The following is a 23,980-nucleotide window of genomic DNA, read 5'->3' on the forward strand; positions in this document are numbered from 1 at the left end:
GTCCATCCCTAATTGCCCTTGAGAAGGTGGTGGTGAGCTACCTTCTTGAACCAATGCAGTCCCATGGTGTAGGTATACTCACAGTGCTGTTAGGGAATGAGATCCAGGATTTTCACCCAGTGACAGTGAAGGTAATATGTTTCCAGGTCAGGATGGTGAGTGGCTTGGAGGGGAAATTCTAGGTGGTGGTGGTGTTCCCTTGTGTCTCCTGCCCTTGTCCTTCTAAATGGCAGTGGTTATGGGTTTGGAAAGTGCATTTCTGCAGTACATCTTGTAGATGGTACACACTGCTGCTATTGTGCGTCAGTGGTGGAGGGAGTGAATGTTTGTGGGATTGATGCAGTCAAGCAAGCTGCTTTGTCCTGGATAGTGTCAAGCCTCTTGTGTTGTTGGAGCTACACTCATCCAGGCAAGTGGAGAATTTTCCACAATCCTGACTTTTACCTTGTAGATGGTAGACAGGCTTTGAATCAGGAGCTGAGTTACTCGCCGCAGGATTCCTAGCCTCTGACCTGCTCTTCTAGCCAGTATTTATATGGCTGGTCCAGTTCAGTTTCTGGCCAATGGTAACTCCCAGGATGTTGGTAGTGGGGGATTCAGCGATGTTAATGCTATTGAATGTCAAGGGCCGATGATTAAATTCTCCTGTTGGAGATGGTCATTGCCTGGCACTTGTGTGGCACAAATCTTACTTGTCAGCCCAAGCCCGGATGTTGTCCAAGTCTTGCTGCATTTGGACATGGATTGCTTCAATGTCTGAGAAATCACAAATGGTGCTGAATATTGTGCAATCATCTGCAAAGAACCCCACTTCTGACCTTATGATGGAAGGAAGGTCATTGATGAAGCAGCTGAAGATGGTTGGGCCTAGGACACTACCCTGAGGAACTCCTGCAGAGATGTCCTGAAACAGAGATGATTGACATCCAACAACTGCAACCATATTAGTTTGTGCTAGGTATGATTCCAACCAGCAGAGTTCCCACTGAGTCCAGTTTTGCTGGGGCTCTTGATGCCACACTCGGTCAAATGTGGCCTTGATGTCAAGGGCAGTCACTCTCACCTCACCTCGGGAGTTCAGCTCCTTTGTCCATGTTTGAACCAAGTCTGTAAAGAGGTCAGGGGCTGAGTGGCCCCAGCAGAACCCAAACTGAGCATCAGTGAGCAGGTTATTGCTAAGCAAGTGCCGCTTGATAGCACTGTTGATGACCTCTTCCATCACTTTACTGATGGAGAATAGACTGATGGGGCAGTAATTGGCCAGGTTGGATTTGTACTGCTTTGTGTACAGGAAATACCTGGGCAATTTTCCACATTGCCAGGTAGATGCCAGCGTTGTAGCTGTACTGGAATGCCTGGACTAGAGCACATGGCAAGCTCTGGAGCACAAGTCTTCAGTACTATTGCTGGAATATTGTCCAGGCCCATAGCCTTTGCAGTATCCAGTGCCTTCAGCCATCCAACAGAGTGTGCTGGTGAGAAGTGACTGAAGCATTCTGGGACAAGTCATCCCAGCCACCGCGACTCAGGAGGGAACCGAGGAGAAGGACTCTGGCACTCAACAGGAGGAAGGGCAACCAACAGAGGGTGCTGGTGAGAAGTGACTGAAGCATTCTGGGACAAGTCCTCGCAGCCACTGCGACTCAGGAGGGAATTGAGGAGAACTAACTGTCTAAGAATGGAAGGGAAGAGCACCGGAGCCAAAACTGAAAAAGTGACGTCACAGGAAAGCTGTGACCTGATTAGTTGGTAGGAAATCTGCACCAAATTTGAAAAAAAAACACTGCAAAGCTAATTAATAAATTAATTATCTAAGTCTAGATGGCTGGGCAGGTGATGTGCTGTAGCTGTATGATGTGGGAACTGGCAGATCCCATCGCGAGTCTCAGTGACCACATCTGCAGCAATTGTTGGTTGCTGGAGGAACTCCGGCTCAGAATTGATGAGCTGGAGTCCGAGCTCTGAATGCTGCGGCACATCCGGGAGGGGGAGAGTTACCTGGACACTTTGTATCAGGAGGCGGTCATACCTGGTAGATTAAGTACCTCAAGTTTGATCAGTGGTCAGGGTCAGCAGGGTGTGACTGCAAGCGAGGCAGGTAGAGGGATCCTGTGTTCAGGAACAGAGGGGCCTCAGCTCTTGACCTTGTCCAACAAGTACGAGGTACTTGCTCCCTGTGTGGATGAGGAAGAGGGCTGTAGGGAGGATGAGCCAGCTGACCATGGCACCGTGGCACAGGAGGCCATTCAAGAGGGGGGAGCAAAAAGACAAGTGGTAGTTGTAGGGGATTCTATAATTAGGGGAATTGGTAGCTTCCTTTATAAGCAGGATCGAGAGTCCCGCATGGTATGTTGCCTGCCCGGTGCCAGGGTGAGGGACATCTCTGACCGGCTTGAAAGGATATTGGAGAGGGAAGGGGAGGATCCAGTTGTTGTGGTCCACGTCAGGACAAATAACATAGGTAAGACTAGGAAAGAGGTCCTGTTTGGGGATTATCAGAAACTAGGAACTAAATTAAAGAACAGGTCCTCAAAGGTTATAATCTCCGGATTACTATCCAAGCCACATGCAAACTGGCATAGGGACATGAGAATAAGGGAAGTAAACACGTGGCTAAAGGAGTGGTGCGGGAAAGAGGGGTTCCATTTTGTGGGGCACTGGCATCAGTATTGGAACAGGAGGGATCTGTACCATTGGGACGGTCTCCACCTGAACTGATCTGGGACTAATTTTCTAGCGAAAAGGGTAAATAGGGTGGTCAACAGGACTTTAAACTAGAAAGTGGGGGCGGGGGGAGGGAAGGGTAAAACTCCAAGAAGTATGATTAATGGGAAACAAAGCAGCAAGTTAGCGTGTGGGGTGGGGGGCGGTGGGGGGCAGGTGGATTCAACTTCATGGAAAATTATGAAAAAACTGAAAAGAAAGGAGAGCCCAGGAGAGGCTATTAAAGTCTCCAGAACACAAAATAGGACAGAGTGTTTGGAAAGGGCTAGGAATCTAACTTCAAGCACACCAGATAAAGGGATGACAATGAGAAAAGGGACGGGAAATACAGGACTGAAGGTTTGCATCTGAATGCACACAGTATACGAAATAAGGTAAATGAGCTTGTGGCGCAGATTGAAATTGGCAGGTATGATGTGGTGGGCATTACGGAGACATGGCTGCAAGGGGATTAGGACTGGGAGCTAAATATCCAAGGATATACATCCTATATTGAAAAGATACGCAGGTTGGCAGAGGAGGTGGGGTTGCTTTGTTAGTAAGAAATGAAATTACATCAATAGCAAGAAATGATGTAGGGTCAGATGATGTAGAATCTGTGTGGATAGAGTTGAGGAACCGCAAATGGGAGTTATCTACAGGCCTCCGAACAGTAGTCAGGATGTGGGGCACAAGATACACCAGGAGATAGAAAAGGTGTGTAAGAAAGGCAAGGTTACAGTGATCATGGGGGATTTCAATATGCAGGTAGGCTGGGAAAATCAGGTTGGTAGTGGATCCCAAGAAAAGGAAGTTGTGGAATGTCTATGAGATGGCTTTTTGGAGCAGCTTGTGGTGGAACCCACTAGGGAACAGGCAATTCTAGATTTAGTGATGTGTAATGAGGCAGATTTGATAAGGGAGCTTAAGGTGAAGGAACCCTTAGGAGAAAGTGGCCATAAGATGATAGAATTTACCCTGCAATTTGAGAGGAAAAAGCTGGAATCAGTTGTAATGGTATCAGAGTTGAATAAAAGCAACTACAGAAGCATGAGGGAGAAGCTGGCCAGAATTGACTGGGAGATGAGCCTAGCAGGAAAGACAGTGGAACAGCAATGGCAGGAGTTTTTGGGAGTAATTTGGGAGACACAGCAAAAATTCATCCCTAGGAAGAAGAAGCATACTAAAGGGAGGATGAGGCAACCATGGCTGACAAGGGAAGTCAGGGACAGCATAAAAGCTAAAGAGAAAGCATACAATGCGGCCAAGAGCAGTGGGAAACCAGGGGATTGGGAAGCCTACAAAGACCAACAGAGGACAACTAAAAAAGAAATAAGGAGGGAGAAGATTAAATATGAGGTTGAACTAGCCAGTAATATACAACAAGATTGCAAGAGATTTTTAAGATATATAAAGGGTAAGAGAGAGGCAAAAGTGGACTTTGGGCCGCTGGAAAATGACGCTGGAGAAGTAGTAGTGGGGAACAAAGAAATGGCGGAGGAACTGAATAGGTACTTTGCGTCAGTCTTCATAGTGGAAGACACGAGTGACGTCCCCAAAGTTCAAGAGAGTTGGGGGGCAGAGGTGAGTATGGTGGCCATTACCAAGGAGAAGTTGCTTGGAAAACTGAAAGGTCTGAAGGTGGATAAATCACCTGGACCAGATGGATTACACCCCAGAGTTCTGAAGGAGATAGCTGAAGAGATAGTGGAGGCGTTAGTGGTGATCTTTCAGGAATCATTGGAGTCAGGGAGGGTCCCAGAGGATTGGAAAATCGCTAATGTAACCCCCCTGTTTAAGAAGGGAGTGAGGCAAAAGACGGGAAATTACAGGCCGATTGGCCTGACCTCGGTCATTGGTAAGATTTTAGAGTCCATTATTAAGGATGAGATTTCAGAATACTTGGAAGTGCATGGTAAAATAGGGCAAAGTCAGCATGGTTTCATCAAGGGGAGGTCATGCCTGACAAATCTGTTAGAATTCTTTGAGGAGGTAACAAGTAGGTTAGACAAAGGAGAGCCAATGGATGTTATCTATTTGGACTTCCAGAAGGCCTTTGACAAGGTGCCACACAGGAGGCTGCTCAGTAAGATAAGAGCCCATGGTGTTAGAGGCAAGGTACTAGCATGGATAGAAGATTGGCTGTCTGGCAGGAGGCAGAGAGTGGGGATAAGTGGGTCCTTCTCAGGATGGTGGCCGGTGACTAGTGGAGTTCCGCAGGGGTCAGTGTTGGGACCACAACTTTTCACTTTATACATTAATGATCTAGATGAAGGAACTGAGGGCATCCTGGCTAAGTTTGCAGATGATACAAAGATAGGTGGAGGGACAGGTAGTATTGAGGAGGCAGGGAGGCTGCAGGAGGATTTGGACAGGTTAGGAGAATGGGCAAAGACGTGGCAGATGGAATACAACGTGGGAAAGTGTGAGGTTGGTAGGAAGAATAGAGGCATAGACTATTTTCTAAATGGGGAGAGAATTCAGAAATCTGGAGTGCAAAGGGACTTGGGAGTCCTAGTCCAGGATTCTCTTAAAGTTAACTTGCAGGTTGAGCTGGTAGTTAGGAAGGCAAATGCAATGTTGGCATTTATTTTGAGAGGACAGAATATAAAAGCAGGGATGTGCTGTTGAGGCTTTATAAAGCTCTGGTCAGACCACATTTAGAATATTGTGAGCAATCTTGGGCCCTGTATCTCAGGAAGGATGTGCTGGCCCTGGAGAGGGTCCAGAGGAGGTTCATGAGAATGATCCCAGGAATGAAAGGCTTAACATATGAGGAACGTTTGAGGACTCTGCGTCTATACTCGATGGAGTTTAGAAGGATGAGGGGGTATCTGATTGAAACTTACAGAATACTGAAAGGCCTGGATAGAGTGGACTTGGGGAAGATGTTTCCATTAGTAGGAAAGACTAGGACCCTAGGGCACAGCCTCAGAGTAAAGGGAAGACCTTTTACAACAGAGATGAGGAGGAGCTTCTTTGGCCAGAGAGTGGTGAATCTATGGAATTCATTGCCACAGAAGGCTGTGGAAGCCAGGTCATTGAGTGTATTTAAGACCGAGATAGATAGGTTCTTGATTGGTAACGGGATCCAAGATTATGGGAGAAGGCGAGAGAATGGGATTGAGAAACTTATCAGCCATGATTGAATGGCGGAGCAGACTCGATGGGCCGAAAGGCCTAATTTCTGGTCCTATGTCTTATGGTCTTATCTCTTGATGTCACGTTGAGTGAATCGAATTGGCTGAAGACAAGCATCTGTGATGCTGGGGACCTCTGGCAGAGGCTGAGATCCAGTCAGCTCTTCTAGCTAAAGATTGTTGCAAATGCTTCAGCCTTATCTTTTGCACTGATGTGCTGGGTTCCTCCAACATTGAGGATGGAATATTTGTGGACCCTCCATTTGTTTAATGCCTCTGCCATTTCCTCATTCCCCATGAGTCTGCTGTCTCGGCTTCTAAAGGACCAATGTTTACTTTAGCTATAATAAAAACAGAATACTGGAAAACTCAAGCAGGTCTGGCATCATCTGTGGAGAGAGAAACAGAGTTAACATTTCAAGTCCATTTGACTTTTCAGACTATTTCCCAGTGGATCTTTTACTACAATTTACTAGTTAATCCTGCATCATTATGCAACACTAGATCTAAGATATCTTCATCCCTAGTCAGTTCCACAATGCATTGCTCCAAGGATCTGCCATGAAAACATTCTACAAACTCTGTTCTAGACCATTCTTGCCAATTTGATTGTCCCAGTCTATAAGATTAAAGTCTCCCACAATTACTACATTTCCTTTGTTACAAGGAACAATGATTTATTGTTTAATTCTCTGCCTAGCAGTATAACTACTGTTAGGGGGCTATAAACTACTCCCACCTGTTTTTTCTGTCTTTTGCTATTCCTAATTTCCACCCATACTGATTCTACTTAATGATCTACTGAGGTCAGATCCCTTCTCACTAATGTCCTAATATCATCCTTTACTGTCACAGCTACCACTCCTCCTTTGCCATTCTGTCTGGAATATTTATTTCCCTACCTTGGTCACCTTGTAACATGGGTAGAATTTTCAGGTCGGCGAGCGGCTGCGATTGGTGGGCCCAGGAGTGGCCAGGGAATGGGCCACCACTGGCGATCGGCCCCCGACTGCAATTTCAATTCATGGATTGCTTCATTGCTGGTCAATTAACAGCCAGCCAGCGTGAAAGACACAGCACTGCCAGCATGGGGTTGGGAAGAGGGTGAGTGCTGAAGTCAGTGTGGAAGGAAAGCTCCCTGAAGGCAGAGAGCTGCCTTAGGGAGCTGATGAGTTTAAAATCAATAAAAGACAGAATTTAAAATCCAGAAAAAATATCCATGCATCGGAATGAGTCACCTGTGTGTGGATGTTATGAAAATTCCGTGTGTAGATTTTTCTTTTTTCGTTCAATTATGGAAAACTCTTCCCGCCTTTGGTTGAGGTTTCCTAAAAAATGCAAAGGCCCCCTGATTGAATCGCTCACTTGCCAACTGCAAGGTTGGACGGGCAGTGAAAAATCCCTGTTAATTGATACTTTAATGGCCTTAATAGGCTTCTTAATTGTCAGTGGGCTTACTGCCAACTCTTGCGTGCGCTTGCTGACCGAAATATCGCACAAGTGTGCAAAGATGTCAGGATGCTTGCCTGACATCATTGCGCACTATTTCATGTTCGAGTGCATTGGGCGCATGCCCACATGCCAAGCAGAAAATCTTGCCCCATGTGTAATGGCAATTGGATCTAAATTATTTACTTCTGTGTCACTAATTCATCTCTCTTACTGCAGGTGCTTTCAGATAAAGACTCTAAGTTTCATTTTTTGACTTCTATTACCTGCAATGACTTTATTCACCAATGTACATTTTTTTGTTAAACTCTGTCCCTTCCTGTCCCATTCTGGTTGTCTTTACCTGCATTACTATACTGTTCCGATGCCTCAACCCTTCTCTTTGGATTTCTAAATCACACTTCACCCAACCTCCCCCCCACCACCCCCCCACCCCCCCACCCAGCCCCATTAGTTTAAACCCCTGATCACAACCCTAGTAATATGATTGATCAGGACACTGGCCCCAGCCTAGTTCAAGTGGAGCCCATCCCAATGGATTAGCTCAATTTTCCCTGATTACAGATGCCAATGCCCCATGAATCAAAACACCTTATTCCCACACCACTCTGAGCCACACATCTAATTCTCTACCCTGCTTGATCCTATGACAATTGGCACATGGGGCAGGTAACAATCCAGAGGACCTTTGATGTTCTGCTTTGTAATTTGGACCCGAACTCCTCAAACTCTCTTAAATGAGCATCATTCCTGGTTCTACATATACCATTGGTTTCCACATGCACCATGACAAACGGATCCTCCCCCTTCAAGTTCCTCTCCAGCCATGGCGAGATTTCCATAACACTGGCACCAGGCAGGCAACACAACCTTCAAAGATCCCAATCACAGCTGCAGAGAACAGTATCTATCCCTCTGACAATGTTGTCTCCTATCACTGCCAGTTCCCCTTCACTCCCCTACTTGAATGGCATCCTTCACCATTGGACCACAACTAGTCTACTCAGTCATCCACACAGGTAGCAAGCATCTCATACCTGTTGGACAAAGTCAGGGGCTGAGGTTCCTCCATCACAACATGCTGATTCACCATTCCTGCCTGACTCACAGCCACAGCCACACCCTCCTGTCTCTGACCATTGATCAACTCTAAAGTTCAGCCTAATCCAAGGCATGTGACTGTTTCCTGGAAGCAAGGGTCCAGGCAACTGTCCACCTCCCTGATGGCCCTGGGTTTCCAGGATTGCAGTACAGTCCAGACTCCCACATGCTGCAGCCATGGCACACCAGCCCTGCTATTTCTGTCCAAACTTATTTATTTAATTAGTCAATAATTTACACAGAAAGTTGCACTCACTTAGCTTGGAGACAAAGGAAGAAAACTCACCAGCTACTGGAGGCTGAAAAAGGAAGACCTCCTTTAACCCTCTGCACCAAATTGCCACCTGAAACAAATCTCTCAACTACAAACTGTCCGAGTCCCACTCTGGCAGAATCTCCTTTCCATGTATCCCTTACTGAGTGTGGTTTGAAAAACCTGTCAGATCATAGTGAACCATAGAATCGTACAGCACAAAAGGAGAGTCAGAAAGTTATGTGCCAAAGTCCCACTCCAGAGACTTGAGCACAAACCACCTACTGCAGACCCCGTCTAGCAGTTATGTCCTTTTGGATTTGGCCAGCCCAGTCTGTAGTGGTGCCACCGAGCCACTCTTGCTGATAGGCACTGAAGTTCCCCACCCAGAGTATATTCTACACCCTTGCTACCCTCAGTGCTTCATCCAAGTGGCGTTCAACTTAGAGGAGTACTGATTCATCATCTGAGGGAGTTGGTACGTACCCATGTTTGACCTGATGCCATGAAACTTAATGGGAGCTGGAGTCAATGTTGCTGACTCCCAGAGCAACTCCCTCCCGATTGTATACCACAGTGCCGATGGGACAGGACATACTCAGGCATGGTGATGGTGGTGCCTGGGATATGATCTGTCAGGTGTGATTCTGTGAGTTTGACCATATCAGGCTGTTGCTTGACTAGTCTGTGAGACAGCTCTCCCAATTTTGGCACAAGCCCCCAGATGTTAGTAAGGAGGATTTTCCAGAGTCAACAGGACTGGGTTTGCCACTGTCATTTCCAGTGCCTCAGTCAATGCCAGGTGGTCTGTCTGCTTTCACTGCTTTTTATCTGTCGTGGTGGGATTTGAACCTGGGTCCACAGAGCATACCCTGGGTCTCTAGACTACCAGTCCAGTGACAATACCATTACACAACTGCCTCTGCCATGGGGGAGGGAATCAACAAGAGGGAAAAACATACTTTACCTCATCCTTACCAATTTGCCTGTCGCAGATGCATCTGTCCATGACAGTGTCGATAGGACTGACCACCATACAGTCCCTTTAGAGACCAATTCCCCTCTTCGCATTGACGATACCCTCCATCGTGTTGTGTGGCACTACCACCGTGCTAAATGCGATGGATTTCAAACAGATCTTAACTTAAGACTGGGCATCCATGAGGCCAGCAGTAACAGAAGCAGAATTGTACTTGAACACAATCTGTAACCTCATGGCCTGGCATATCCCCCACTCTACCATTACCACCAAGCCAGCAGATCAGTCCTGGTTCAATGAAGAGTGCAGGAGGGCATGTCAGGAGCAGCACTGGGCATACCTAAAAATGAGGTGTCAACCAGGTGAATCTATAACACAGGACTACTTGCGTGCCAAACAACATAAGCAGCAATCGATAGAGCTAAGTGATTCCACAACTAACGGATCATAACTAAACTCTGCAGAATTCTCTTCCTAACAGTACTGTGGCTGTATCTACTGCATATGGACAGTAGTGGTTTAAGAAGACAGCTCACCACCACCTTCTCAAGGGCAAATAGTGATGGGCAATAAATGCTGGCCTAGCCAGCTATGATCACATCCCATGAATGAATGAATTAAAAAAAAAAGGCCTGTGACAGAGAAGCAGAGAATTCAGTGGAGGCGGTGTTTGTGGGCTGGTAGAAGTTACAAAGACAGGAAAGGTGAGGCCAATACAGACTTGAATAAAGGATGAGGATTATTAAGTTAAGGGGTTGCAGGACTGAAACTGAGGATTGCATGGGATGCTGATACAAAATTGATGAGATATAAAATTCTCCACTAGGCGAGGGTCAATTTGTAATGGTAAAACTCAGGAACAGGGAATATTATCAAAATCCACTAATCATTCCATGGTTATTGTTTAGCTTGTTTTAAAGAATATAGTAGTTTCATTATGGTGAAACTTCATGTTGTGTTTCTTGGCGGGACAAATGGCATTGGAAGCTCAGGGAGTATCAGGAGTTAGGAGCTAAACTGAGGAGCAGGACTTCACATAATCTTGGGATTATTACCCAAGGCATTCTTTCTTAGTTAATTTGTGGAATTTGAGTCCTAATGGGAAGGCTAGCATTTATTGCCCTTTTGCAAATTGACAGAGGAACAGATTAGGTTAAATTTGGTTCAAGGAGTAGTGTGGGTAAGAGGAGTTCCATTTCATGGGACACTGGCACTATTACAGGGACAAGAAGGAGCTGTACCATTGGAATAGGTTGCATCTGAACTGGTCTGGGATCAAGGTCCCAGTAGAAAGGATAACTAGGACTGAAAATAGGATGTTAAACTAATAGCATGGTATGGAGTGTAATGGTAGAAATTACAGAAACATAACAATCAAAGAACCAGGAAAATAAAGGACAAACTAAAGGGAAGATTAAGGATATTACAAATAGCCAGGCAGCACATAGAGAATATAATATGGAGTCAAAATGACTATTAAAAGCAAAATGAGAGGACTAATAAATAAAATCAATTTAAACTCATGGTACCGCAATGTACGAAGTAGTCAACATAAAATAGATGAACTGGAGGCAAGAGAAAATTCAGAAGGGAATTGGAGGAGGAAATATGTAGGCAAATCTACAAGGTGAGTAGCAAGCTTAAAATAATTGTAGGAGATTTCATTATAGGAGCCTTTGTTACCTCTAGACTTGGCAATTTCAAGCATTCCTGCCAGCTTCCCACACTCTACTGTCTGTAAACTTTGGGTTATCCATAATTCTGCTGTCCATATACTTAGTTGCTCCGAGCCCACTTCACCCCTGTGCTTGCTGACCTACACTGGCCCCTAGTGCCCTGATTTTCAAATTCTCATCCTTGTTTTCAAATCCCTCCAGAGCCTCTCCCTATCTCTGTAACCTCCTCCAGCCCCACAACCCTCCAAGATAACTGTGCTCATCTAATGCATCTAATCCTTGAGCATGCCCAATTTTAATTGCTTCACCATTTGTGGTCATGCCTTAAACTGCCTAGGCCTTAATCTCTGGAATTCTCTCCCTAAGTCTCTCTAACTCTGTCTCTCTTTTCTCCTTTTGGATGCTCCTTACCTTTTCAATTATGCTTTTTGCTATCTGCCCTAAATTCATCTTATGTGGCTGGCTGTCAAATTCTGCTTTGTAACATTCCTTTAAAGTGCCTTGGGACATTTTATTACATTAAAGGTACTATATAAACACAAATGGTTGTTGTTCAACTACTTCCTAATAAACTTGTAGAAAGTAGTAGCAAAAGGAGAAAAGGGTATTGAATTTTTATGGTGTACACAGGACTCCTTCCCTACACAAAGCATAAAAGTCCAACAAGCATCATTGCTGAATCTTTTAATGGATAATTAATCAGAGCAGATAAGAGAAGTAAAAGTAGGAAAGCATTTTAACAGTCATGATCACAACAAGTTTAGGATCAAGAGTGACTAAGTAAGGCAAAGATCAAATTAATAGATTGGAAAGCAACAATTATGGAGAAAACAAGGGTGGTATTAAACAAGGCAAACTAGGAGAATATCTTGAAAAACAGACTGAAAAACTGTGAGAAAAAGGGTGATCAATAGAGTTTAAGAGAAATGTATTCCGTTAAAAGCCCAAATTAGCAAGCTAACCGTTGGGCACCATTATTGAATAAAGAACAAAATGGAACATGAATCTAAAGAAAAAGACATAAAAAAGCACATAGATATTTAAAGGAGAGGAGGACAAAAGGATATAAGGAAAAACTTAGAAAATAAGTTTTAAAAAACTATCAGTATGGCAAAACAAAATTACAAAATCAAATTATCAAGGAAAATAAAAAGCAATAAGAATGTGTTCTATAGACTTATAAATGATAAAAGGGAAATTAAAGCAGGGCTAGGGCTATTAAAGGTTGAGTAAGATATGATCACAGGTAATGATTAAGGCATGAAGGGGAGGCGATGGTGTAGTGGTATTGTCACTGGACTAGTAATCCAGAGGCCCAGGGTAATGCTCTGGGGACCTGGGTTTGAATCCCACCAGGGCAGATGGTGGAATTTGAATTCAATAAAAATCTGGAATTAAAAGTCCAATCATGATCATGAAACCATTGTCAATTGTTGTAAAAACCCTTCTGGTTCACTAATGTCCTTTAGGGAAGGAAATCATCCTTACCTGGTCTGGCCTACATGTGACTCCAGACACACAGCAATGTGGTTGACTCTGAAATGGCCTAGTAAACCACTCAGTTGTAACAAACCACTAGAAAGACACAAAAAAGGAATGAAACTGGACAATTACCTGGGATCGACCTAGGCACCAGAAATGGCAATCGTAGCCCTGTCGACCCTGCAAAGTCCTCCTTACTAACATTGGGAGAGCTGTCTCACAGACTAGTCAAGCAACAGCCTGACATAGTCATCCTCACGGAATCATACCTGACAGAAAATGTCCCAGACACCACCCAGGACAGACCCAGCAGAGATGGCGGCACAGTGCTATACTGTTAGGAGGGAGTTGCCCTGGGAGTCCTCAACATCGACTCTGGACTCCATGAAATCTCAATGCATTGGGCGAAACATGGGCAAGGGAACCTCCTGCTGAGTACCACCCTCCCTCAGCTGATGAATCAATGCTCCTCCATGTTGAACATCACTTAGAGGAAGTGCTGAGGGGTGGCAAGGGCACAGAATATACTCTGGGTGGGGGACTTCAATGTCCATCACCAAGAGAGGCTTGGTAGCACCACCACTGACCAGGTCCTAAATGACATAGCTGGGCCTGCAGCAAATGGTGAGGGAAAAACATACTTGACCCCATCCTCACCAACCTGTCTGCTGTGGATGCATCTGTCCATGACAGTATTGGTAGGAGTGACCTCCGCACAGTCATTGTGGAGACGAAATCCCCCCTACACATTGAGGATATTCTCCATCGTGTTGTGTGGCACTACCACCATGCTAAATGGGATAGATTTCTAACAGATCTAGCAACTCAAGACTGGGCATCCATGAGGCCAGCAGCAACGGAAGCAGAATTGTACTTGAACACAATCTGTAACTTCATGGCCTGGCATATCCCCCATCTCCCATTACCATCAAGCCAACGGATCAAACCTGCTTCAATGAAGAGTGCAGGAGGGCATGTCAGCAGCAGCACCAGACATACCTAAAAATGAGGTGTCAACATGGTGAAGCTATAAAACAGGACTACTTGCATGCCAAACAGCATAAGCAGCAAGCGATTCCACAACCAACAGATCAGATCTAAGTCCTGCCACATCCAGTCATGAATTATGGTGGACAATTAACCAACTCACTAGAGGACGAGGCTGCACAAATATCCCCATCCTCAATGATGGGGGAGCTCAGCACATCAGTGCAAAAGATAAGGCTGAAGCATTCGCAACAATCTTCAGCCAGAAGTGCCGAGTGGATGAACTGTCTCAGCCTCCCCCAGAGGTCCCCAGCATCGGAGCCAATTCGATTCACTCACATGATGTCAAGAAACAGCTGAGGGCACTGGATACTGCAAAGGCTATGGGCCCTGACAATATTCCGGCAATAGTACTGAAGACTTGTGCTCCAAGACTTGCGGCGCCCCTAGCCAAGCTGTTCCAGTGCAGCTACAACACTGGTACTGATCCGGCAATGTGGAAAATTGCCCAGGCATGTCCAGTGCACAAAAAGCAGGACAAATCCAACCTGGCCAATTACCGCCCCATCAATCTACTCTCGATCATCAGTAAAGTAATGGAAGGGGTCATCAGCAGTGCTATCAAGCGGCATTCCTTAGCAATAATCTGCTTACTGATGCTCAGTTTGGGTTTCGCCAGGGCCACTCTGCTTTTGACCTCGTTACAGCCTTGGCTCAAACATGGCCAAAAGAACTGAACACTCAAGGTGAGATCTGAGTGACGTCAAGGCAGTTTTTGACATCAAGGAGCCCTAGCAAAACTGGAGTCAATGGGAATCAGGGGGGAAAACTCTCTGCTGGTTGGAGTCATTCTGAGCACAAAGTAAGATGGTTGTTGGAGGTCAGTCATCTCAGCTCCAGGACATCACTGCAGGAGTTCCTCAGGGTAGTGCCCTAGGTCCAACCATCTTCAGCTGCTTCATCAGTAACCTTCCTTCAATCATAAGATCAGAAGTGGGGATGTTCGCTGATGATTGCACAATGTTCAGCACCATTCGTGACTCCTCAGATACTGAAGCAGTCCATGTCCAAATGCAGCAAGACTTAAACAATATCTACGTTTGGACTGACAAGTGGCAAGTAACATTCGCACTGCACAAATGTCAGGCAATGACCATCTCCAACGAAAGAGAATCCAACCATCACCCCTTGATGTTCAAAGACATTACCACCGCTGAATCCCCCACTATCGTCATCCTGGGGGTTACCATTGACCAGAAACTGAACTGGACTAGCCACATAAATACTGTGGCTTCAAGAGCACGTCAGAGGCTCAGAATCGTGCGATGAGTAGCTCACTTCCTGACTCCCCAAAGCCTGTCCACCATCTACGAGGCACAAGTCAGAAATGTGATGGATACTCCCCACTTGCCTGGATGAGTGCAGCTCCTACAATACTGAAGAAGCTGGGCACCATCCAGGACAAACCAGTCTGCTTGATTGGCACCACATCCACAAACATTCACTTCCTCCACCACCGATGCACAGTAGCAACAGTGTATACCATCTACAAGATGCACTGCAGGAATTCAACAAGGCTCCTTAGACAGCATCTTCCAAACCCACGACCAATACCACCTAGAAGGACAGAGGTAGTAGATAGATGGGAACACCACCACCTGGAAGTTCCCCTCCAAGTCACTCACCATCCTGACTTGGAAATATATCACAGTTCCTTCACTGTCGCTTGGTCAAAATCCTGGGACTCCCTTCCTAACAGCACTGTGGGTGTACCCTCACCACATGGACTGCAGTGGTTCAAGGAGGCAGCTCACTACTGCCTTCTCAAGGGCAACTAGGGATGGGTAATAAATGCTGGTGCTGGCTCAGCCAGTGAAGCCCACATCCCGTGAATGAATAAAAAAAATCATGCAAAGTATTAGATAATTAATTACGCTGCCTTAGTTTTTTACTAAAGATAATAAACACTTTATTGGAGGATGAGCTTAAAAAATATTAATTCAGTTAAATAGAGAAACAATTGATGAATCAGCAAAACTAAAAGAGGATGAAACCCCATCACCCAAGCATACTCAAGAAAACTAAGGATGAGATAACGCAGATGCTAATTTATATAAAAAATCCATAGAATGGTGGGTATTGCCAGAGGATAGATGGATAGCAGATGTTGTATCGATATACATAAAGGGAGATGAAAAGCTTGGGAATTATAATTCCGTCAACTTAACATTAGGAGAAATATGTGAATCTAAAGATAGGCAATGTAAAACAAATTATACTTTCTGAAAGGCTGTCATGCTTAATGAACTTAATAGAATTCTCTGAAGAGATAACAGAAAGAGTAGACAAAGGTATTATAGATGTGTGACAATTCTATTCTCCGTACCATAAAAAAGGAACAGAAGCACTGGAGAAAGTGCAAAAAAGATTTACAAGGATGATACCAGAACTGAGAGGTTACAGCTACTGAGGAAGATTGTGGCATTTTTATTTAGAAAAGACAAGTCTTGGAGGAGATTTAATAGAAGCCTTTAAAATGATGAATGGGTTTGGCAGGGTAGATATGGAAAGAAGCTTTCCATCAGTGGAAGAATCCAAAATCAGGATTATAAACACAAGGCACTAATAAATCCAATAAGGAAATGAGGAGAAATTTCTTTGCTCAGAGTATGGTTAAAATTTGAACTCACTACATAGAAAATATTTGAGGCAAACAGCTTAAATACTTGCAAAAAGAAACTAGATGAGTACATGAGAGAAAAGGGAATAGAAAGATATGCTGATCGGCTGAGATGAAGTAGATGGAATGGGAGGACCCTTGTGTGGAGTATAAACATTAGCACATATGAGATGGACTGAATGGTCCGGTTCCGTGCTGCATATTCTATGTAATTTCATGTGGCCTTGACAGTTAATCCCAATGGTCTTTATTAGCACTTCTATGAACCTTTGCATAACAACATAGAAAAATCCTTACACATCTGCAAACAAGCATACCTGTACAATGAAGGGGAACTGTTTTTATGGAGGAAAATAAAGTGTTTGTCAAGCATTTCTCTTCCCCCTACACCGCCAACTATCCTCCGACTCCCAACTCCCCTACATACAACATTTCAACAATCTCAGAGTGCACTATCAGTTGCATCAAATTGAACAGCCAAGTCAAGTTGGCCATGGCAAAAATGGAATACTGCTCTTTTGGTCCTTCACCATCCCCAAACAAATGAAGGTTGTGAATATTTTATGCATGAAGATATCACTCCTTTAACAGGACCTGTTTATTGACTTGTAACAGATTGCCTTCATCTCTGCTCTATAGAATATTGCTGCATTCTGAATGTAATCTGGGATTTCCCTTCCACATTCTAAAAAATGTCTAATAAAACCTTATTTAAAAAGTATACATTAATTAAAATTGTAGAGCATAAGGGTCAATTGTAATACTTGAATTTCTCTTAGGACAAACAGTTTTTTTGATGGGCTGAAACACTTCTTCATTATTAACTAGGTAACGTAAAGTGCTCTGCTGTTGGCCATTTATCCAGACTATCTTTCAGTGTAGGGGAGGAATAAGATCTCACTGTTTTGTATGGTTAGAAAAGCTAAACTCAGAAAGTAAACCAACAACACCTATTAGATCTTGGGTCTGAATAAGTTTAAAATGGAAACTGCATCTTCTGAGTAAGTATACTTTGGAAGTGAAGTACCAAATGTACTTCAACGTACTGAATTTAATGTGGCTGGCGGGGGGCTCGCCATATGGGGATCATAAGAAGCAATCGTGTGCAGGGTTGTTTGCAGGCTGCCAGGAGGTCCCTCGTTCAAAGGTACTCAGTGCTTGATTGAGGAACCAACATTGGGAAGGGAGGTACTTCCCTCACGACCACCCCACCCCCACCCCTATCATAAGGCACCTATGCCTGGGATTCAGCGACAATACTAAGCCTCAGGTGGGTGTCGTACTTGCAGCAGCCGCCTCCTCCTGGTTGGCATTGCAATTCATTAGAGCTTCCGGCTTCTGATTGGCTGGCAGCTCTTGGGCAGGGCTTCCATCTCCAGGGTCCTTGATCCCAGACTAGGCCCTCCACTCTCCAGTTGTACCTGAGTGGCACATTATTTGGTGGGCCATCCCAAAAGAGGGCCTCCCATTGGTTCTCCAGCGCTGGGTGAGACCCCCCCCCTCCATTCATTATTGCCCAATGTTTTCATTTTTGAATTTATAGGTTGAAATTTGCTCATACTTTATTCTCACATACTCTTTTTAATTAATATTATCAAAAAAATTTATCTGATTTCAAATGTAATACTTGATTTTATTCATAAGCATATTGAGCTTTGTTAAGATGTAGAGATTTTATAGTTCTGTGTTTTCAAATTTCTCTCTGATGACAACAGAAATAGCTATGTTACACAAGTTAAATTATAAAATAGATTTACTAAGCTGCTTTACTTTTGTGTATTTATATGAGTACAACATTCAAAATGGTGACGTGCATTCTGTAGGTGCAAATTAATAGTTTTACCGACCCTCAATGCTTCCCAGGTTCCCCAATGTGACCCTGTTTTAACATGTGAAAATTAACAGATGCCAAGAAAAACAAAGCAGAAATAACACAGCATATCGACATTCAGTGTATAATTATTAAAGTTTACATATTATAGAGCAACATATAATACATCATATAATTATGAAAATCAATGTTTTGAAGTACCGTGTAAAAATATTATTATTTTATGTACTCACCAGTCCATTACTTCATTTGAGTTGCTCCAGCTCATGGACCTTGGCCAGGAAGCAGTAGATATTATTGATATTTACATTTACATTTGGCATTACTGATTAATAGCAACATCACAGCAAGGTTCCCAAAAGGCCATCTTGACATCATTGATTTTAATGTGAGATGAATCAAATAAACTTTTAACTCTGTATGAGCATTTCAAATGACACAAAATAATATTTATATTTCCAGAGACTGTTTCACTGTGGATTTTGCTACATGTGATGCAACTTTAAAATAAAATGGATTCAATTCATAAGGTAAGTAACTATTTTGAATGTGGAGTCATGCTCCTTCCAACATGGGAATGTGGAAAGCACAAAGCTTCTGAAAAGATTTAGAATGTAACGTGCAACAGTTACTGGCCACTAAAGTTTCAGCCATATTCTCCATATGAAGACTCAGTGAAGCCCCTCTCCATGCCATCCCACCCAACCCTACACCATGCACACAAACAGTATTAGCTCTTCTCCCTCTGAACACACTTATACACACCCACACTGTAATCAGCCCCTCTCCCTCACACACACATAAGTCAACCAGCCAACGGCAGCCAGTGGAGAGGTGCAGCAGCTCTGACAGCCTGAACTCCAGCTGATGTGCAGCTATGATCCTGCAGGTGACATTTTTAAATGGTCTTGAGAAGAGGAAAAATAAAATCCCCAAGATGAGAGACAAACGGTGATAGGGCTGGGCACTCGCTGCGTTTTGGTAAGGGGCACAGTTTCAGAGGAGGGGGACTTTTGGACTCCAGTCACTGTTTCTACAACCCCAGTTGGAGTTACGACCCACAGCTTGGGAGCCACTATCCCACCACATTAAATTAGAATTAAATAATTTTTCTTGTACAACTTTGATAGGCCTCCTCATGTACGTTCTTCATCATTCCTCCAGATGGCAGAATTTCACTTTACATAGATTATAGTTACATACAAAAGATATATTACAAAAGGGCTTTCTGAATTCACATTTCAGGGGATCTGATGCCAGCAACTTCAGTCAGACACAGGGTGCCTCAGTATGAGGTACTAACCCCAGGAGGCCACTGGCAAACCTGACTGAGGGCGTGGGAAAGCCATCTGGCCCCAATTTAGTCCCTGAGCCACTACAAAATCGCGGGTGTCAATTGGCCCATTAATGAGCCTAATTAACATCTTACCACTGGCTGCCAGAAATCCCGTGTCAGCCCCTTCCGCACTCTGACTTAATTGGGGGAGGTTTCGCAGCCACCGGGGGATTGACGCAGGGTCTCTCCCAATATTAAGCCTGCCTGGCAGACTATGTTTCCCACCACAATGGCTGCATTAAATCCAGCCATTGGAAGACAGAACAGATTGACTCCTGTCTATGCTTAGCAGCAAGCAATCCAGGAGATGCAGCCTTGTCACTTGGAGAGAGGTAGTCTGACAATCATTACCAATGTCTTTTACCATTATACATCTCATCTTTAGATACTGCTGTTTCTCCTCCTCCCCCTCTTCCATAAAGATGATATGGGAGATCTGTCCATGAGGAAATGAGGAATGCCATAACCTTTAAAGCTGGAAACATTGGAAGTCCAAAGAGACTTAGGGGCTCATGTATTTAGATCATTAAAATGTCACGGACAGGTACAAAGAAGGCTAATGGATTGCTGGCCTTTATTGTGAGAGAACTAAAATACAAAGGGTTAGAAAACATTCTACAGCTATACAGAGCCCTATTTAAATCATACCTAGAGTACTGTGATCAGCTTTGGGTACCGCACGTTACAAAGGATATAACGACCTTGGAGAGAGTGCAGCGTAGATTTACCAGAATGATTACCTGAGGAGTATCTGTGTAAGTGAATAGATTTTGGGTGGCTTAAAATCAGGCTTGAACTCAAAGGGTTAAATTATGAGAAGAGATTACATAAACTAGGGGTGCATTCCCTGGAATTTAGAAGATTTTGGGGTAATTTGATGGAAGTTCTCAAGATATTAAGGGGAACTGATAGGTTCGATGGAGAGAAACTATTTCTGATGATTGGTGAATCCGGAACAGGGAGACATAAGCTAAAAACAAGACTTTTCAGGAATGAAGTTGGAAAACACATCCACATTCAAAGGGGGTAGAAGTTCTGCAAACAGCAATTAATTCTGGGTCAACTGCTGGCTTTAAATCTGAGATTGATAGATTTCTGTTAACCAAAGGTATTAATGGATAAGGGGCAAGGGGAATATTTGGAGTTAGGTCACAGATCGCCATGATCTCATTGAATGGTGGAACAGACTCAAGGGGCTGAATGGTCTACTCCTGTTCTTAGGTTATTAATTTGATATACAATACCCAAAGTCATTCTGAATCTGTGGGCTGGCCAGCGATGTGTGGGATGGGTTGTGAAGTATAGGAGGTCAAATGCAGTACTCTTGGAGGAAAATAGGTTGGAAAAAGTTGGAAGTCAGAAATCAGCAAGCAAAGTTTGGAAATTTTCAAAGCTCTCAAACTCCTCTAATCGACCTGCGCTGGGTGATACGGAGCAGTGAACAAAGAACAAAGAAAAGTACAGCACAGGAACAGGCTCTTCGGCCCTACAAGCCTGCGCCGATCATATTGCCCGTCAACTAAAACATTTTGCACTTCTGGGGTCCGTATCTCTCTATTCCCATCCTATTCATGTATTTGTCAAGCTGCCTCTTAAATACCACTATCGTACCTGCTTCCAGACACTCACTACCTTCTGCGTAAAAAACTTGCCCCGCACATCTCCTCTATAGTTTTCTCCTCTCACCTTAAATCTATGTCCCCTAGTAATTGACTCTTCCACCCTGGGAAAAAGCTTCTGACTATCTACTCTGTCCCTGCCACTCATAATTTTGTAAACTTCTATCAAGTCGCCCCTCAATCTCCGTCGCTCTAGTGAGAACAATCCGAGTTTTCCAACCTCTCCTCATAGCTAATAACCTCCAGACCAGGCATCATCCTGGTAAACCTCCTCTGCACCCGCTCCAATGCCTCCATATCCTTCTGGTAATGTGGTGACCAGAATTGCATGCAATATTCCAAGTGTGGCCTAACCAAGGTTCTATACAGTGCTGCTTGCTTTATATGTGTTGAATTTTCCCAGAGCAGCAGCAGGAAATTCCAAACACCGTGCCACTAAGCGAGTGGCGCCTACAGAAATGTGCCCTGCTTAGATTGGCAAGTTATCAATAGCGTCAAAATGATTGAGGTAACTTGCATGTTGCATATTAACAGCACTCAAAGGGAAAACTCTAAAACTAATTATGGCAAAAATAATGGTAAACATGCTGAAGGTCATGAGGAAAGTCAGGGCCAATTTTTTAATGAACGCAATCATTCTGATTTTAATCAATTGCTATCAAATCTATGTGACACGTTCCTTAATATGCCTGTAATGAATTTACACATTTTGCATGATTAAGGACCAATATCCTTGTTAGACAAATTTTCTAGTGCTATTAAAGAGGGTTTAAACTAACTTGATATGGGAATAGGAATTTGGATGTAACATTAGAGATGAAAAACAAGGTACATAAGGGCCTGAGAGAGGCAAATAGCAGTAGTGTAAAAAATAGGAAGGCATTAGGCAGGGTCAGAGTAAAACAGATTGCAAGAAGGTCCAAATTAACTTTACAGTACATGTGTGTGAACACATGGAGCATGGCACATAAGGTTGGTGTGCTGCAGGCTCAGATATACATGGGGGAATACGATGTCATGGCAATAATGGAGACTAGGCTCAAGAAGGGGCAGGGCAGTGTACTAAATATTCCTGGATACAAGGTGTTCAGGAAAGATGGAGAAGGAAAGATAAGGTTTAGATTAGCTATGGAAAAGGAGAAGGACGGTAAAAATAACTAATCAGGAGGAGGGCCTATTTCAGTGAGGTGAGAATCGATCTGGCACAGGTAAACTGGAATCAAAAATTTGTAGGCAATCTGAAATGGAACAATGGGATGCCTTTTCTAGAAAAGATGGTTCGGGTACAGTCAAGGTACATTCCCACAAAAGGAAAGGTATGACAAACAAAGCCAGAGCTCCCTGAATGTCAAAAGAGATGGAGAGTAAGATCAAGCAGAACAATGGTGCATATGACAGATGTCAACTTCATAATACAGATGAGAAGCATGTTGAATATAAAAATTTCAGAGAGTAAGTGAAAAAATTAATAAGAGAAGCAAAGATAAAATATGAGAAGAGAATGGAAGCTACCATAAAAATGAATCCAAAAGTTTTCAATAGGCATCTAAATAGAGAAAGGCTAGTAAAAGTTAGAGTGGGACCAATTAGAGACCTACCAAGGGATTTACACGTGGAGGCAGGGGCATGGCAGAGGTACTAAGTGTATACTTTGCATCAGTCTTTATTAAGGAAGAAGATGATACTGCAAGTAGTGAAAGATGAGGGAGTTGAGTCATGGGGTGTATCAAAAATTGATAAAGACAGGAATTAGATAGGCTGGATGTAGTTAAAGTTGATAAGTCACCAGAGCGGCATGAGATACATCCGAGGATACCGAGGGAAGTAGGGATGGAAATTGCTGAAGCACTGGCCATAATCTTCTAATCCTTCTTAGATACAGGAATGGTGCCAAAAGACTGAAGAATGTTACACCCTTATTCAAAAAAGGTGTAAGGATAAGCCCCATAATTACAGGCCAGTTAGTTTAACCTTGGACAAAAACAAAAATACCTGGAAAAACTCAGCAGGTCTGCGGAGAGGGATACAGTTGACGTTTCGAGTCCATATGACCCTCATCAGAACTAAGACATATAGAAATGAGATGAAATATAAGCTGGTAGAGGAGGGTGGGTGGGACAGGTAGAGCTCGATAAGGGGCCAGTTATAGGTGGAGGAACCTTGGTGTTGGGAAAGCTTTAAGCAACAATAAACCAGGAGAAAATTAACAGTTACTTGCACCAATCTGGATTAGTTCAGGAAATTCTGCACCCATTTGTTAAAGGGAAATGGTTCAACTAAGTTGATTGAGTGTTTTGATGTGGTAATGGGAGGGTTGATGAGGTTAATGCAGCTGATGTGATCTAGATGAACTTCTAGGAGGTGTTTATTCAAAGTGTCAAACAACATGCTTATCAGCAAAGTCAAAGCCCATGGAATAAAAGGGACATTGCAGCATGGATACCAACTCAGATGAGTGGCAAGAAACAGAGTAATGGTGAACAGATGCATTTTGGACTGGAGGAAGCTGTACAAAGGGGTTTCCCCCGGTGTCAGTATCAGCACCACTGGCTTTCTTGATATATAGGTTTAGGTGTGCAAGGCACAATTTCAAAATTTGCAGATGACACAAAACTCAGAGGTACTGTACACTGTGAGGAGGATAGTAACAGACTTCAAGAGGCCATAGATAGGATGGTGGAATGGGCAGACATACGGCAGATGAAATTTAATGCCGAGCATTAAAGAATTAATAATGGCAATAT

This window comes from Carcharodon carcharias, chromosome 20 (assembly GCF_017639515.1).
Source record: "Carcharodon carcharias isolate sCarCar2 chromosome 20, sCarCar2.pri, whole genome shotgun sequence".
Classification (NCBI taxonomy): Eukaryota; Metazoa; Chordata; class Chondrichthyes; order Lamniformes; family Lamnidae; genus Carcharodon; species Carcharodon carcharias.